The 19,445-nt window shown below is 38.5% G+C and overlaps 1 protein-coding gene and 1 non-coding gene across 3 annotated transcripts in view; one reads left to right on the top strand and one right to left on the bottom strand.

Annotated features, from left to right (window-relative positions):
* The window catches only part of SPIDR (scaffold protein involved in DNA repair), a 425,527-nt gene that overhangs the window by 211,216 nt on the left and 194,866 nt on the right, over nucleotides 1-19,445 (top strand). The window lies entirely within an intron of this gene.
* LOC136401735 (U1 spliceosomal RNA) lies at nucleotides 8,961-9,124 on the bottom strand. The gene has a single exon (XR_010750739.1). It is a non-coding gene; the product is annotated as a U1 spliceosomal RNA (small nuclear RNA).

Genomic DNA, 19,445 nt, shown 5'->3' with positions numbered 1-19,445 from the left:
CCTAAGGCCACTATGTAGTTGTTGAGTTTCTGTCTGGAAAATCTGTCCATTCATATCATAGTGTATTAAATTCCCCTACTCTATCAGTCTCTCCCTTTATGTCCATCAAGATTTGCTTTACATATTTAGATGCTCTTATGTTAGGTATACACACACACACACACACACACACACACACACACACACACGGGATGTATACTCTTACTGGATTGTTCCAGTTTAATGGAGATTATTTCTCTTAATGTTTGTTGGTGCAAAAGCTGCTTCCGTAAGAGTTCAAGGCTGTGCAGAAAGAGTGTGGATTTTGTGGTATGGTATTTATTGTCTCTCTTATCATGGGATTGTTTCCACCATCTCTGACCCTAATTCCTATATAACTGAAATGGAGATAAAAATACTTAAAAGTGTATGTTAAATTTAATGAAACATAGTATCTATTATAGTATGAGTATGGTACACACTCAATAAATTTTAGCTCCGTACTAATTCACATTGATTAGTAATGCTTTCTACAGTGTAGATAGTATTTTTAATATGTGGTCTTAATATACTTAATCCACAAATACTTTTTAGGATATCTAGAGGAGAGAGTAAAAGTGCAGTTTTTAAACTACTCATTGTTAGCTATTATTTTTTCTAGACTGTCTCTTGATAAATATTAGGTGACAGTGAGTTTAAAGTTATGCTGCTGACATTGTTTCATTCTACAAATACTTTTAGAGAGCCAAGTGCAGGGGATACAATCATGTCAATAATTTAATGGAGTTGCCAGTCCAGTAGTGGTAAGTTATGTAATTAGCATGGTGGGTGAGAAAGCATGTGCAATGACACAAACAGGGAGCATGGAGAGGCAGAGGGAGACCTTGAGGCAGGCAGCCTCCAGAAGGTAGAGCTCTGCTAAAATCCAAAGGATGAATTAGAGGGTCTAGAATTGGAGACAACAGGTAAAAAGATTGGAGGTAAAATAATTCATTTGAGGAGAAACAGGCTGGTTATAGGGAGAAATGGTCGTGGCCGTGGATGAAGCTAGAGAGTAAGCAGTATCCAGGACCGGAAAGGCTTGTACTGTGTGCTAGGTGTAGACTCAGTCTGTAAAGTAGAGGGACTAGAAGAGCACATCATTAGTCTGTGTTTCAGAAAACTTACAAGAAATAAAGCGAGGAATAAGTTGGGGTTTGGGCATTGAGTCTGAAGGCAAGCACACCTTTGAGGTTGTTCTGCAGTGAGTAGGTTAAAGAACCAGCTTAGTTGAGACTATAGCAGTAGGAAGAAGTGACTGATTCCCAAGAGGACCTAGGAGCCTCAGGGGTTTAGAGGGTAGATGAAGTTTTTAGTTTGGCAGTTGGGCTTTTATAACCTTAACAAAAATAGTGAAAACAGGAGCAGAAATCAATCAGCTGTACTTTAAAAGTCAGCTAAGCAGAAGTTGATGAAAGTGAGGAGTCTAAGAGATATGTGCTTGAATCAAGGAGGGTGTGTCTTAATCCATTTGTGCTGCTACTACAAATGGACAAACTATGTGTCTTTACAATAAAAAATGTTTTCTCAGATTTCTGGAGGCTGGTGAGTTCAAGATAAAGTTCTGGCAGATTCAGTGTCCAGTGAGGACCCACTCCCTAGTTCACAGACAGTACCTTCTCACTGTATCCTCATATTGCAGAAGGGGCAAAGAAGTTCTCTGATGTCTTATAAGACTACTGATCTCATTCATGAGGGGTCTAACGTCATGACTTAGTCATTCTTCAGAGAGCTTACCTCCAAATACTATTATATTGGGCATTAGAATGTAACGTAAACTTTTGGGAGGGGGACACAAATATTCAACACATAGCAGGTTCCTGGGGCATACATGCAGCAGAATCATGATTGTCCCAGGAAAGATATTTTGGGTGTACTCTGAACGCGCAGTCACTGTTGGTGATATTTTTTGAGGTTCTATCTCACAAAATACCGCATTTCCCCATGTATAAGATGCACCTTAATTTGGGGGCCCGAAATTTGAAAAAAAATTTATTACATAAAGTTATTGAACTCGTGTTATTCATCATAAAATTCATACAACTCCTCCTTGCTGTCAAAACTCCCATCCATTAGCTTGTACTCATCTGTGTGAAGACAAATCACTGTCTTCAACAATGAGCGCAAAAACAAGCACAAGAACCGGGAAATGCAAGTAAAAAATCTACAACCACTTAAGACTCACCCAGTTTTTAGACCCCAAATTTTTCGAAAAAATGTTTGTCTTTTACATGGGGAAATACAGCAGTAGTATTTTTTAGTGTTAGCAAGCATTCATTTCTCCATTAAAAAGAAAATGATAGCAAAATGCTCACGAAGTATGACTGCAAAGTGAAATCAGCTGGATCCTCCAAGATACCCTGGCTGTAACATGTGTATCTGATGATTTACCTAAGGTTGTCAGCTATAAACCTGTTACATACAGGGGAATGATTAACAAATAAGAAAACTTTGTTTTTTGAATAATTGATCCAAAGTTATTTTTAATTAGCAAAGGCAGTTGCTTATTCAAGTTATTCCTAGCTTATGTTGATAAAGTAATACATAATTAGCTTTTGGATTTTTTTTTCTTTGTTCTTTATTTCATTTAGGGAGGCATTCGTCTCATTCCAAAGTGTGGTATAAAGTTAGCAAGGTAAAATTTAAAAATGAGGAACACAGTTCTGTTTTACTTTGCTAAGAAATATCTGATCTGTTAGGAAACCATTTCCTCCTCGCTCTGACTGCCACAATAGATGCAGCTTCTATCACAATGTCATAAGCAGGTGTCTAATGAGCTCTGCACGGTGTCATAAAGAGATATCTATAATGAGCTCCACCGTGCAGCACGCTACTGACTTCTGCTCACCAAGTAAAAGGAGGAAAAGCTGAGAGCTGCAGCTGGTGCTACTGCTAAGATTTCTTGTTCAGGTGATTCATTCTAGAGCTGAGCAGTGACCAGAAAATGGCCTGAAGCTGACCTGCTCTTCCCAGACCAGGGACATGAAGAGGCTAGGGCAGTTTGCTAGGAAGGAATTTAGTATAAATTATAGTTGAAAGTTTTAATAACCTAATAGAACTGGTATTTAGGGTAAGTAAGATTTACCAACCTCAAATAATAAAATCAATGAGCTCAAGAACTGAACAGCACTTAGTAAAACAGTTAAAGTCAAAAGTGCTGAGGACAATTATTTTTAGTGTTTATCACCTATTTTCTCTTTTTATAAAATGATGTATTTTTTCATTTTATTTTACTTATTTTTTAATTTGTGTCACTGTAATAAGTTCAATAAAAATTGATGCATATTTAAATTACCTGGATTTACTCTAAGACAAAAACTTAAGACATTTCAGACTCCAAAACATTGTCTCTCACTGTGCTTTGAACATTACAGTGAATCATAGTAAAAAGAGGAAGTGGCCACCAGCTTAAAAAGGTAAATTCATTTTATTTGAGGTTCAAGGTGGAAGAAAGTAAAATAATATCTGGGAGAAGTTCTCCCCCTTTACCCATATTTGCCTGTTTTGAATCTACTTAATAAGTCAGTATACTTCCATTCACTGTTAATGAGAGCTTCTTGATGTCAGATACTATGCTGAGCACTGAAGATTTGGAGGTGAATATAAAGAAAAGACAAGATGGATTTACTATCTAAAGCAGAGGGTTAGAAAGAAATAAGCAGTTGTTTTATTTAAAATGTTATCACTGTTCACAGACGTGCTTAATGTTTCATATTAGACACAAACATATTTGTCTCTTAGCGTATGGGTTAAGTATTTGATTAAATGAGTATGTCCTAACGTAATAATCCTTGGGGGAAATATCCTCCATCCCTACATGTAATAGCACATGTCCTTTTATTAAAATGTACGGTTTATACTTGAAACTCTCCAGCTCTTAAAAAGAGGAAATTTCAAGCATTCAAGAGGAAATTTCAAGCATTTTTTGTGACAGGCAGTATTAGTGGCCAGCTGGCAGGTGATGTCAAATATTGAAATGGTGAACAGCTTCATTCACTAAAATGAAAATGCACAATCTTGGATTGATGTCCTTGCTGCTCTCAGTGGTCTGCAGGAAGCCTCTGTGCTCTTCCCCATGTGGCCTTGATTGGATTTCAGAGACTGTCTTATCCATGCCAGCCAAGTCAATCAGGAAGGGTCCAACTATCTGATTCCTGGAATTGTTTAAGATTTTTCTTCATTCTTTTATAGTGATTAATCTCTTTATTGGGAATGGTGCTGGTTTGCCAAAAGAAAACTGCAATGCTTATATTTTCACTACATCATTTGATGTCCAAACTTTAGAAACTTTAACATTAATTTTATTAAACTTATCAGAACTTTTCTGATGAAATGTTGATAAATGCAACCATTAAAAGTTAATACAAAATAATTGGCAATGAGAGGTCTAAACCCAGCCAATATGAGGTTATTAAACAGTGTGGATGGTAATTGCATAAAAGATAAAGGTTTTTTCTTGAAGAAAAACATAAGAATCACCTGTACTGGAGCTGTATTTGTGATGTGACATTGCTCTTTAAGATATGTTGAGTGGTATTATTTTCTGAGTATCTCCCTTGTAACAACATGATGATATTATTTATGAGTGAAGTAGATGTAATGCTAATTTTTGGTCATTACATTTCATTTAGAGTTTGTAGCAATAAGAGAGAGCTTGAGGAAGAGGAACATAATTTGATATTTGTATGTGAAAAAATCGAGAATTGTAATATAGCTCATAGATTTCATGATTAATGATAAAAAAAGAGAACTTAGGCTTGAGGGTGTTTTCTGGGGGTGACGGTAATGTTTTATATCTTGATAGGTGCTTGGCTTACATAATGTATGTATTTGTCAAAACTCAGTGAATGCCTGTTCAGGTAGCTCAGTTGGTTAGTGTCGTCCCAGTACACCAAGGTTGTGGGCTCAGTCCCGGTCAGGGAACACAGAAGAATCAACCAGCCTCACTAGGTGGTGATGCAGTGGATGGAACATTGATCTGGGACTCTGAGGTCCCAGGTTTGAAAGCCCAAGGTCGCTGGCATGAGCATGGGCTCATCCGACTTGAGTACGGGGTTGCTGGCTTGAGCATGGGATCATAGACAGGACCCCATAGTTGCTAGCTTTGAAGCCCAAGGTCACTGACTTGAGCTCAAGGTTGCTGGCTTCAGCAAGAGGTCACTGGCTTGGTGGGAGCCCCCAGGTCAATCAGTGAACAACTAAGGTGCCACAACCATGAGTTGATGCTTCTCATCTCTCTCTCTTCCTGTCTGTCCGTCTGTCTCTCTCTCTCTAAAAAGAAAAAAAATCAAACAGTAAATGCATAAATAAGTGGAACAACAAATTTGATGTTTCTCTCTCTCCCTCCCCCTTATTCCTTACTTTCTCTCTAAAATCAATCAATAAAATTTTAAAAACTCATTGAATAGTCATGTAAAATTTATGCATTTCTTTGTTATGTGAATTTTACCTTTAGAAAATGTTAGAAAAAATGAAGGAGATTGTTGCTGCCCTGGCCAATAGGAAACCCAAACTGTGGTGAAGCGTTTCTTAAGGCTCTTCCCTGAACATTTTATCATGTCCCTGTGCAAGTTGCCAAATTTTTCTAAAAACTTCCTCCTTTACATCTGGCACACAATCTACACAGGCACTACTTATTCAAGACAGGGAAAGAGACCTAGTTTGTCTAACTCATTAGAACAAACACAGAAAGTCAAACAAAATAGGGAGACAGAATATGCTCCAAATGAAGGAACATGAAAAAACCTGGAGAAAAACTCTAATGAAACAGAGATAAGTAATTTTTGTGATAAAGAATTCAAATAAATGGTGATAAGGATGCTCACCAAACTTGAGAGGAGCATAAAGAAACTCAGAACTTGAACATAGTTAGAAAATATGATAATCAATCAGAGATGAAAAATACAATAACTGAAATGAATAATCCATTATAAGAAATTGACAACATACTAGTTAATACAGAAAAGATTAGTGACCTGGAAATCAACCAATCAAAACAGCAGGATGAAAGGCCCTGGCCAGTTGGCTCAGTGGTAGAGCATCAACCTGGTGTGTGGAAGTTTCAGGTTTGATTTCCAGCCAGGGCACACTGGAGAAGTGCCCATCTGCTTCTCCACCCTTTCTCCTCTCCTTTCTCTCTATCTCTCTCTTCCCCTCCTGCAGCCAAGACTCCATTGGAGCAAAGTTGACCCAGGCGCTGAGGATGGTTTCATGGCCTCCGTCTCAGGTGCTGGGATGGCTCTGGTTGCAACAGAACAGTGCCCAGATGGGCAGAGCTTCACCCCCTGGTGGGCATGCTGGGTAGATCCTGGTCAGGCACATGCAGGAGTCTTTCTGTCTGCCTCTCCATTTCTCACTTTGTAAAAACAAACAAACAAACAAAAAAACCCCAGCAGAATGCAAAAGAATTTTTAAAAATGAGAATAAGGTGACATATCTCTGGGATAACATCAAGCACCCTAACATTTACATTATAGGAATTCTGGTGGGGAGAAGAAAGAAAAAAATGTACAGAATGTATATTTGAAGAAATAATGGCTATAAACTTTCCTAATCTAGGAGAGGAAATGGATACTAGTCCAAGAATCAGGAGAGTTCTTAGCAAGATGAACACAAAGAGGCCCACTCCAAGACACATTGTAATAAAAATGGCAAAGGTGAAGAATAAAAAGACAATCTTGAAAGCAGCAGGAAGGAAACAAGTCACATACATGGGAAAACCCCAAAAGACTCTCAGCTGATTTCTCAGCTGCAGGATTATAGGCCAAAAGGGAGTGGCAGGAAATACTTACAATGCTGAAAGAATGGAACCTACAATCTAAAATAATATATCCAGCAATGTTATCATTCAGTATGGGAGAGATAAAGAGTTTCCTAGATAAGCAAAAGCTAAAGGAATTCACCATTATTAAACCAGCTTTAAAGGAAATGTTCTTTATACAGAAAAGAGAAGGCTATAACTATAAATAAGAAAATACAGTAGCCCTGGCCGGTTGGCTCAGTGGTAGAGCGTCGGCCTGGCGTGCAGAAGTCCCGGGTTCGATTCCCGGCCAGGGCACACAGGAGAAGCGCCCATCTGCTTCTCCACCCCTTCCCCTCTCCTTCCTCTCTGTCTCTCTCTTCCCCTCCCGCAGCGAGGCTCCATTGGAGCAAAGATGGCCCGGGCGCTGGGGATGGCTCCTTGGCCTCTGCCCCAGGTGCTAGAGTGGCTCTGGTCGCAACAGAGCGACGCCCCGGAGGGGCAGAGCATCGCCCCTGGTGGGTGTGCCGGGTGGATCCCAGTCGGGCACATGCAGGAGTCTGTCTGACTGTCTCTCCCCGTTTCCAGCTTCAGAAAAATACAAAAAAAAAAAAAAATACAGAAAAGGAAAAAAATCTCACTAATAAAGGCAATCATATAATCAAGACAATGAATCAACCACTTAAAAAAGCTAATATGAAGGTTAAAAACCAAAAGTAACAAAATTAGGTATAACTACAATAAATGATCAGGATACATAAAACAAAAAAGACGTAAGTAATGATATAAAGCATAAAATATGGAGGAGGGAGTAAAACGCAGTGCTTCTAGAATGAGTTTGAACTTAAATGCCTATCAGCTTGAAATAGAGTGCTATACTTACGGATTGGATATACTGTATATGAACTTCATAGTAACAACAAATCAAAAAGCTACCAAAATACGCCTGACCTGTGGTGGCGCAGTGGATAAAGCGTCGACCTGGAAATGCTGAGGTTGCCGGTTCGAAACCCTGGGCTTGCCTGGTCAAGGCACATATGGGAGTTGATGCTTCCAGCTCCTCCCCTCTTCTCTCTCTGTCTCTCCTCTCTCTCTCTCTCTCTCTCTCTCTCTCTCTTTCTCTCTCTCTCTCTCTTTCTCTCCCTCTCCTCTCTAAAATGAATAAATAAAAAATTTAAAAAAAAATTAAAAAGCTACCAAAATACATGTTAAAAGTAAGAGAAAAGAACCCAAACAAACATTAAAAGAAAACCAGCAAATCAAAAGGAATAGATCAAGAGAAGAAAGTAACAGAGGAAATATAGAAACAACTGAAAACAATAAAGAAAATGGCAGTAAGCACATACATATCAACAATTACATTAAATGTAAATGGACTGAGTGCTTCAATCTAAAGACATATAGTGGCCTAATGGATATAAAAAAAATAAGACTCATCTATATGTGGCCTACAGAGATTATATTAGATTGAAAAATACACTCAGAATGAAAGTGAAAGGATGCAAAAATATTCATCATGCAAATACAAACCAATAGCTGCAGTAGCAATACTCGAGCAGACAAAATAGACTTTAAAACAAAGAGTTTAGAAAGAAAATTTTAAAAAGGGGTCAATCCAAGGATGACATTACATAATGATAAAAGGGTAAATGTCTATGCACCCAACATAGAAGCTCTTAAGTATATAAAGTAAATATTAATGGACATAAGGCCAGAAATTAACCTTAATACAATAATAGATCAGGGCTTTTAATGCCCCACTTACCTCAGTAAATAGATCATTCACACAGAAAATTAATAAGGAAATAATGGCCTTAAAGATCTCATTAGATTAGACAGACTTAATAGACATTAATAGGGCATTTCATTCCAAAACTGAATAATACACATTTTTCTCAAGTGCACATGGAACTTTTTTCAGGAGAGACTACATATTAGGCCATAAAACATGTCTCAGTAAATTCAAGAAGAATAAAATTATATCAAATATATATATTCTGACCACAATAGCATTAAAATAGAAATCAACTAAAGGAAGAAAACTGGGGTGGGGGGATCTTACAAGAATTGACAACTGACTAGAAACATACAACCTTTCAAGACAGAACCAAAAAGAATGAAATTGAAGCAATAATTTAAAACACTACCAAGAAACAAAAGCCCAAGACCAATCTTTACAGCTAAATTCTATGAAACGTTTTTTGAAGTGAAAGTGCAGACACAGTCCCCCACAACCTCAAATGAGGCAGTCAAGAGTCCCACATTTAGGGAAATTGAAGGGGTCGGCACATCTGGAGTTCAGTGGATAAGCCTCTCCCTGGAAAAACCACCTTCCTGATCATGGTATCTCCCCTACCAGGTAAGCATCTATGAAACATTTTAAAGAAGAATTAATACCTATCCTTCTCAAATTTCAAAAAATTGAAAAGGAAGGAATACCTCCAAACTTGTTCTAGGCCAGCATTGCCCTGATATGAAAACGAAAGATACTACACAGAGAGAAAGGGGGGATCATTTATAGGCCGTTATCCTTGATGAACGTAAATATAAAACTCTTCAAAAAATACTAGCAAACTGATTTCAACAATACTTTAAAAGATTATACACCATGAATGAGTGGGATAGTTTAATGTCTGCAAAACAATGTGATACACCACTTCATTAAAACCAATGATCTTGCATACAGTGTGTCCGTAAAGTCATGGTGCACTTTTGACCGGTCACAGGAAAGCAACAAAAGACGACAGAAATGTGAAATCTGCACCAAATAAAAGGAAAACGCTCCCAGTTTCATACCTATTCAGTGCAGTTCGATGTGGGCCCACGCACAGATTTTTTAGGGCTCCTTAGGTAGCTATCCCGTGTAGCCTCTACAGACTCGTCACTGACTGATGGCCTACCAGAATGGGGTTTCTCCACCAAACTGCCGGTTTCCTTCAACTGCATATCCCACCGAGTAATGTTATTCCTATGTGGTGGCGCTTCAATATAAACGTGCCGATATTCATGTTGCGCTTTGGTCACAGATTCGAATTTAGCGAGCCACAGAACACACTGAACTTTCCTCTGTACCGTGCACATCTCGACTGGCATGGCTGTGGGCTGCTCCGCTGTATACATGGTGTTACGTCATCATCTGCGCATGCGCACATGCTGCCACATCATCCTACAGAAACTGGGAGAGTTTTCCTTTTATTTGGTGCAGATTTCACATTTCTATCATCTTTGTTGCTTTCCTGTGATCGTTCAAAAGTGCACCATGACTTTACGGACACACTGTATTATTTTTGCCCTCTTACACTACTCTGCCATCAGCATGAAAAAAACATATCCTGATCAGCCTTCCTGTTCAAGAAGATAAGAAACAAGTGGAGTAATGTGGCTCAGAGGGCCACCAGAACTTCAGTGGGAAGCAGAGCCTTAACAAAGCCTAAAGCAGAGGTACATAGCCAAGACCAGTCTAGATTAGCCAACTTTAAATCAACCTCTAAACATATGACTAATAATAAATGAAAGGAGTTGTTTTGTTGGTGTTTGGAGAGAAAGGAGGGATGAGGGATGTGAGAGGCATCAATTTATTGTTTCACTTATTTGTTAGTTACTTGTTGTGTACCCTGATAGTGGATCAGGCTCACAGCCTTAACATATCAAGAGGACACTCTGGCCAGTTGAGCTACCCAGCCAGGGCTTTAAATGAGAGTTGTTTTAAGCCTTTAAGAGTAGTGTGATTTATTATGAAGCAATAGTTAACTGATACACTGAAAAGCTTAATGGGTACAGTTGTAGTTACTAAAATAAGGAAGCCTCCGAGAGAAGTGAGATTGGGGAAGATCAGGATCTTAGTCTTAGACATATTGTTTGAATTTCTCTTTAGACTTTAAAATATACATTGAATAGGAATTACACATAGAAGGGAAGAGGTTTGGGTTAAAATATAAATATTAGTGGTAGGAATTTCGATGGTATTTAAAGCCATAAGATTAGTTCAGATTTCCAAGTAAGTGAGTATAGGTCAAGAGTAGATTAAATCCAAGCCTTGGGACACTTCAATGTGAAAAGGTTGAAGAAACAGGGAAGAACCAACAAAGGAGACTAAGTAGGAGCAGCCAGAGGTGTAAGAGAAGTTCCAGAAGAGGATGGAGCCTGGAACTCTAGTGAATCAAATGATTCACAGAATAAGTGATCCATTGGCCCAAATATTGCACTGAAATGTGGAAGATAAAGAGTGAAACTTGACTGTTGTGTCCTGCAGTGTAAAGGTCTGGTGACTTTACCAAGCTATGGTAGAGCAGTAAGGGAAAAAGTTGATTGGAATGAGTTTGAGAGAGTGGGAGGGGAGGAAAAAGATAATTCTGTACAGATTGCTCTTTAACAAGCTTTGCTACACTCTAGAGAAGAGTGGAGAAATAGGGAAATAGCTAGAGGGAGAAATGAGATTTTTAACCCTTTGAGTAGTGCAAACGTTCATGTACGTCCTTGTGCCTCCTGACCATCCAGAGTACAATCAATTTATTTTAGAAATGTGTAAGGCAACATTTAAAAAAGGCAAATGTGTGTTGTTCTTGTTTCCATAAATTGGTTATCAAACAAACATGATTTTAAGTTAATAAAACTGGAACTGGAACTAATTTCATTTTTTGGGAAAAAAACCTCACTCCCGGGGGTCAGCAAGCATGAAAAAAACTCACTACTCAAAGGGTTAAAGAGAGTTTTGAGTGGGAATAAAAAGCTGTGTTACATTTTTGAGTGGGAAAAAAAAAGCTATGTTTCATTTACACAATGGAATTACTACTTAACTGTAAAAAAAGAAGAAAATCTTACTTTTTATGACAGCCAGGATGCACCTGGAGATTATTATGCTAAGTGAAATAAGCCAGTCAGAAAAAGACAAGAACCATGTGATCTCATTTATATGTGGAATCTAATGTACAAAATAAACTGACAACAAAATAGAAGCAGAGGCATGGGCACATGGAACAGGCTGACAGCTGTCAGAGGGCAGAGGTTTTGGGGGGGCTGGATGAAAGAAGGTCAAGGGATTAAGCAAAACGTGTGTGTGTGTGTGTGTGTGTGTGTGTGTGTGTGTGTGAGAGAGAGAGAGAGAGAGAGAGAGAGAGAGAGACATAGACAACAGTGTAGTAATAGCCAGAGGGAAAGGTTTGTGGGAGGAGATGGAGGAGGGCAAAGAGGGAGAGGGATAAATGGGGACAAAAGAGACTTTGCTTTGGGCGATAGGGCATGCTGTAATGTGCAGATGATGTTTTGTTTAGCACTCTACACATGAAACCTGTATGGTTTTATGAACCATTGTCACCCCAGGGCATTCAGTTTAAAATAAATAAAATTTTTAAAATCATATGATCATCTTAATGGATGGAGAAGAAGCATTTAACAAAATTCAACATCCATTTATGATAAAAACTGTCAACAACTTGGGCATAGAAGTAACTTACCTTAAAATGATAAAAACTATATATGACAAGCTAACAGCATCATTATCAATGGTGATCATCTATGATGGGGTCAGCTGTTCCTGTTTGTGGTGGGGGAACCTCATAGTCCTAGACACAGTTCCCTCTTAAAGGAAGGTAAGCCCTTCACCAGCATTGCCCTTCCATCAGTGCAGAACATGATGGGAGGGAGGCAGTGACACAGGTCCTTCATTCTTCTTGTGTAGTGCTTTCTGCTCTTGAGTCACCCAAGGCTTCGTTGCCCTGGACAGAGAGATATGAGAGAGTCTTATAGTTCTAGACATTTAAAGCAAAAGAATCAAAACCAAGTATTAAAAAGTTGGTGCTAGACACAATTGTGATTCTGGATTAGAAAAAGAATTGCTCTAAAGGAAAGCATTGGAAAAATTAGTGAAATTTGAATATTAACTGCTATTTAGGTAATAGTATAGTAACAATGTCAAGTTTCTTTAATATGTTTTTTGTTCTGTGGTTTTCCAAAGGAATGACCTTATTCTTAGGAATGTAGCAAGAAATACACTGTTCACAAAAATTAGGGGATCAGGGACCATGCAGATACTCCAGTACTTCAGCCTTTTGTGTAGTGTATTTTCACCAATGCAATAAAAGTTTGTTTTGCATCTCATTTGCATAATTGAACAGCTTTCTTTGGCTTGTCATTTGCTTTTCTGATGATCTTGTTTAAAAAAAATCAAATGCTTCTTTTTTTTATTGCTCATATTTATTTTCAAATATCCCCTAATTTTTTCTGAGTATATTTTAAAATTAAATGATTATTCAACAAACTGATTCTAATATTTGTATGGAAAAGGAAGAGACTAAGAATAGCCAACACAATATTGAAAAAGAACAAAGTTGGAGGACTAACACTACAAAACTTCAAGACTTACTGGAACTAAAAAATTATAATAATCAAGGCAGTGTGATATTGGTGAAAAAATAAACAAATAGATCATGGAATGGAATAGAGAAAATAGAAACAGATACTCTTAAATATGGTCAACTGATCTTTGACAAAGGAATAAAGGCAGTACAGTGCGCAAAGATAGTCTTTTCAACAAATGGTACTGGAACATCTAGACATCCACATTCGAAATATATAAATAAATCTAGACACATACCTTACAGCCTTCGCAAAAATTAACTCCAAATAGATCATAGACTTGAAAATAAAATGCAAAATTATAAAACTCCTAGAAGATAATGTAGAGGAAAACCATCTATATAGGCACTGCTGTAACCACTGGATACAGCAGTGCCTATATAGATACAACATCAAAGGCACAATTCATGAAAGAAATAATTTGTTAACTGGACTTCATTAAAGTTTAAAACTTCTGCTCTGTGAAAAACAATGTGAAGAAAATGAGAAGACAAGCCCCAGACTGGGGGAAAATATTTATAAAAGACACATCTGATAAAGGAATATTATCCAAGATATACAAAGAACTCTTTAAATTTGACAGTAAGGAACAAGCAACTTGATTTTACACTGGGCTACAATATACAAAGAACTCTTTAAAATTTGACATTCAGAAAACAAACAACCTGATTTAAAAAATGGTCCAAATACCTTAACCGACACCTCACCAGAGAAGATATACAGATGGTAAAAAGCATGTAAAAAGATTTTCCACATCATATGTTCCAGGAAATTCAAATTAAAGCAGTAATAAGATACTACTACTCATTTATTAAAATAACCAGAATCAGGAACACTGACAACGCCAAATGCTGACAAGGATATGGAATGACAGGCGCTCTCAATTGTTGCTTGTGGAAATGCAAAGTGGTACAGCTACTGTGGACAGTTTGGCAATTTCTTACAGAACTAAATGCATTCTTATCATACAGTCCAGCAATTATGCTTCTTATAATTACCCAAAGTAGTTGAAAACTTAGGTCTACACAAATACCTATGCACAGGTGTTTATAGTGGCTTTATTGATAATTGCCAAAACTTAGAAGCAACCAAGAAGTCCTTCAGGTGAATGGATAAATAAATTAGTACATATAGAAAACTGAATATTATTCCACATAAGATTAAGTAAGCTATCAAGCCATGTAAAAACATGGAAAAACCTTAAATGTATATAATTAAGTGAAAAAAAGGCAGTCTGAAAAGTCTGTATACTGTATGACTTCAACTACATGACATTCTGGAAAAGACAAAACTATGGAGACAGTAAAAATGATTTTTGGTTGTCAGGGATTGTGAAGGGAGGAGAAAGATAACTAGTAGGAACACAGAATTTTTAGGTCACTGAAAAAACTGTATGATACTATTATGATACACATCTCATTCATTATACATTTGTCTAAACCTGTAGAATATACAGCACTAAGAGTGAATCATATTTTAAGCTGTAGACTTAGGGTGATACTGATGTGTTAATATAGGTGCATCAACTTTAAATGTACTACTCTGTTAACAGGATATTGATAATTGGAGAGGCTATGCATATGTAGGGGCAGGAGGTATATGGAAAACCTCTGTCCTTTCCCTTTATTTTTGCTATAACCTAATACTGCTCTGAAAAAGTTAGCCTTAATTTAAAAAAAAAATGACCATGATGTCTGTAGTTTATTCTCTATCGTTCAGCAAAGTAGTAATTAATTATGGTAATGAACAACTTCAACAAGTCATATGTATGTGCATGTGTATTTCACGAGGGTCACAAAGCAAGTGTAATGAAAGGTTCACCATTCACAAATCCAGGACAAGAGTACAAGAGCTCCTTAGATATTTTCTGTTAAGTCATAAAATATTTTAAAATAAAATATTAAGGCAAAAGCCACAAAACCTAGTTCTAAAAGCCAAATACATGGTCTAAAATAGAGAAGGATAGAGGCCCAGGGACAACAGCTTAGAGCAGTTGTTCTCTGTTGTTTGTCTTGGTGTTTTGGAAGAATATGAGGTATGGGTGTGCAGAGATTTAAAGTAGCCCAGTACTGAGCCTTTTATCTTTACAGTAATCTCACATAAAGACACATCTAAGTGCACATCCTGTAAAGAGGTGGAAAGAAAGCAGGCCACAGAAGACCTGGCAGCATAGGAGGGGTCAAGTCTCCACCTTGTTGTTTTTTGTTTGTTTTTTGTATTTTTCCGAAGTTAGAAGCGGGGAGGAAGTCAGACAGACTCTCGCATGTGCCCAACTGGGATCCACCCAGCACGCCCACCAGGGGGCATTGCTCTGCCCATCTGGAGCATTGCTCCATTGAGGTCCGAGCCATTCTAGCACCTTGAGGCGAAGGCCACGGAGCCATCTTCAGCGCTGGGGCCAACGTTTGCTCCAGTGGAGCCTTGGCTGTGGGAGGGGAAGAGAAAGAAAGGAAGGAGAGGGGGAGGAGTGGAGAAGCAGATGGGCGTTTTTCCTGTGTGCCCTAACCAGGAATGGAACCCAGGACTTCCACACACCGAGCTGATGCTCTACCGCTGAGCTAAATGGCCAGGACCTCCACCATGTTTTTTATTTTTATTTTTTTATTTTTTTGTGAGAGGAGGGGAGGCAGAGACTCCCACATGAGCCCCCATGGGGATCTACCGATAAGCCCACTAGGGGGCGATGCTCTGCACATCTGGGGCCCTTGCTTCCTTGCAACCAGACCATTTTTTAGCACCTGAGGCAGAGGCCATAGACCCATACTCAGTCCCGAGAGCCAACTCACTCTAATCAAGCCATGGCTGCAAAAGGGGAGGAGAGAGAGAGAGAGAGAAGTGAAAGGGGGAGGGGTGGAGAAGGAGATGGGTGCTTCTCCTGTGTGCCCTGACCAGGAATCGAATCCGGGACTTACACAAGCTGGGTTGACAATCTACCACTGAGCCAACCCACCAGGGCAAGGCCTCCACCTCTTTTCAAACTGAGGAGAGTTTACTCCCAAACCTGAAACATGAAGCCTAGATAACTAAACCCCTATGCATTAGAGTTGCCCCCTCCTCATGCCACATGTAAATGAACAGGCAGACATCATGTGGTGAGAGTGGCCTCTGCTGCCTTACACAACTAGTTTTATTCTTCCCAAGGTGTAAAACCAGCATCTTCCAAATTGGACAGTCTTCTCACCAACGCTCTTTCCTCTACCACAAGGTTGATTTCAAAAATCTGTCAGCTCTGTTCATTGCTGAGAAACAGGTCAGCCATGGTATATTTTGGCTCCAATGAATTCACCCTCTTGCACCTGGTGATTGGTTATATCAGTGGTTAACATGGAATACCATATTATAAGTGCTTACGTCTCTGTAGACTGTCCCTCCAGAATGGATTTTTAGTTTACTTTTCCATTTTCACTGCTATGCCTTTTACTCCTTCCCTGAATCATTACAATAACTTCCAGCTAATTACGTACCCACTTTTGGGGTCTCCTTTTATCAAGCCATTTTGTGTCCTACTGCTGGTGTTGCCACGATCCTGACATAAATTTTGAAAGCATGGTTTTGGTCATGCTGCTCATCTACTCAGAAATACTAGGTAGTTCCTTATAGTGTACAACAATAGACCCTGCTTATCAGTGTACAAGTTATGATTCCTTCATACCACTTTTCAAGTGCATTTTCTGTTGCTTGTTACTTATTCTGTGGGCCAGTTAATGAACCAATTTAGTATTACTGATATTTTCCCCCTTACTCTGCCTGGAATGTCTTCATTTAAGACATCTCAAATTCCATTTTGTTATCAAGTCTGTCCTGATTCTTTCTAGCTGTATGGGCTCTCTCCAATGTTTGAACCATTGTAGTTTTTTGTTTGTTTTTTAAAATTAGTGTCTCATATAGTAATTGTAAAATTCTCCTTAAGTAAAAGTGATTACATGGGTTTATCCTATTTTTGCACTTTGCAGATGGTTAGTTCTCTAAGAGTGGTAACTATGGGCATGGCATAGAAAAGATCTTCAGTTACAGAATTTGCTATAATTTGGAATGGCATTGTAGAAAGACTCATTTATTCCATGTAGGTTTAAACTTGTTTATTACCTTTAAACCTATAACAACTAAGAAAACTAAGTGAATGCCTTAATGCCACAAGTACCACTATTAGCTATTTTGAGATCTTATTTAAACAGATTTTAATTTTTTTTAATTATTTTATTGAGTTTTTAGAGAAAGAAGAAGGGAGAGCAAGGAAGAGACGGAAAGATCAATCTGTTCTTGTATGTGCCCTGACAGGGGATCGACCACACAGCCATAGTGTTTCAGAATGACACTACAACCAACCGAACTGTCCAGCTATAGCTAAACAGATTTTTAAACAAATAGACACACAACAGTGTGGTAATAGCCAGAGGGAAAGGGGAGTGGGAGCTAGGTGGAGGTGGGCAAAACAGAAGAAAGTAGGGACAGAAAGATACTTTGCTTGGGGTGATCTGTGCACAGTGCAGTGTACAGATGATGTTTTTATTGAGTTGTACTCTTGAATCATACATGGTTTGTGAACTAGTGTCACCCCAATAAATTCAATTAAAATATATATAAAAGTAAACTGGAGAAAAATATGTATTTTGAAGCATAAAAAATAGATTTTTTAAAATCCCCTGGGAAAAGTTTAAGAAGGAATATTAATTCTGTAGGAGTTCAAAAATAGGTTGTTCTTTTAAGTGTTATACTTTATTTTTAACCCTTCAGGGTTAAACAGGAAAATGTTAAATGTAGACTTTTTTTCTCTTTCTTTTTTTTTATAACCACTGCCTGAGCATGTTTTTATTCACATTTGTAAACACAAATGTAATGCAAGGATAAAAAAGATTTTGGAGGAAAAGGGGCTTTGTTTTATTTTTCTTTTTATTGAATTTATTGGGGTGACCCTGGTTAACAAATTTATACGGGTTTCATGTGCACATTTCCACAACACATTATCTGTACACTATTGTGTGTTCACCACCCTAAGTCAAGTCTCCTTCCATTACTTTTTATCCCCCTTACCCTCTCCACCTCTCCCGACTCCTTCCCGGGCAGTCACCACACTGTTGTCCGTGTTCATGCGCTTTTTCTTTTGTTCTCCAAGCCCTCTGCCCCTTCACCCAGTCTCCATTTCCCCCAACCCCCAACATCTGTCAGCTTCTTTTTTTATTTTTATTTTTTATTATTATTATTATTTTTTTTTTTTTGTATTTTTCTGAAGCTGGAAACGGGGGAGGGACAGTCAGACAGACTCCCGCATGCGCCCGACCGGGATCCACCCGGCACGCCCACCAGGGGCCACGCTCTGCCCACCAGGGGGCGATGCTCTGCCCCTCTGGGGCTTCGCTCTGTTGCGACCAGAGCCACTCCAGCGCCTGGGGCAGAGGCCAAGGAGCCATCCCCAGCACCCGGGCCATCTTTGCTCCAATGGAGCCTTGGCTGCTGGAGGGGAAGAGAGAGACAGAGAGGAAGGAGAGGGGGAGGGGTGGAGAAGCAGATGGACGCCTCTCCTGTGTGCCCTGGCCGAGAATCGAACCCTGGACTTCTGCACGCCAGGCCGATGCTCTACCACTGAGCCAACTGGCCAGGGCCAGCTTCTTTTTTATCTATGAATCTGTCTCTGTCTCTATTTTGCTTGTTAGTTCATTTTGTTCATTAGATTCCACATATGAGTGAAATCGTGGTACTTAAAACTTTCTCTGACTGGCTTATTTCACGTAGCGTAATTTTCTCCCGGTTCATCCATGCTTTTGTAAAGGGTAAGATTTTTTTTTTTTTACAACCAAATGGTATTCCATTGTGTAAATGTATACCTTTTTTCATTTACTCATCTACTGATAGACATTTGGGCTACTTCCAACTATCAAGAAACTATTTAAAATAACTGTTCACAAAAAATTATTGTAAATACCACTGCTTTATTAAAGGTGCATATAAGTGAAGAGTGTCGGATGTGCATCAAAGTTGCCGTTTCGATCCCCAGTCAGGGCACACACAGCAACAGCTCATTGTTCCTCTCTCTCTCTCTCTCTCTCTCTCTCTCCTTTTTTCTCTCTGTTCCCCTTCCTCCTCTCTCTCACTAAAATCAATGTCTGGTGTGAATGAATTAACAATAGACATAATTGTCAGATCCTAAAAATTAAAAAATATATAAAATAAAATAAAGCCTGTTACACTGTTCAAAAATAAATAAATAAATAAATGTGCATATAAATCTCTTGAATTAGTGTTTCAGGTTATTTCGGATAAATTCCTGGAAGTGGAGTCGCTGGGTCATGAGGCATTTTTAATTTTTTATTTTTTTGTATTTTTTTTTTTTTTTGTA

This window comes from Saccopteryx leptura, chromosome 3 (assembly GCF_036850995.1).
Source record: "Saccopteryx leptura isolate mSacLep1 chromosome 3, mSacLep1_pri_phased_curated, whole genome shotgun sequence".
NCBI classification, from domain to species: domain Eukaryota; kingdom Metazoa; phylum Chordata; class Mammalia; order Chiroptera; family Emballonuridae; genus Saccopteryx; species Saccopteryx leptura.
This window is presented reverse-complemented; position numbering and strand designations above follow the sequence as displayed.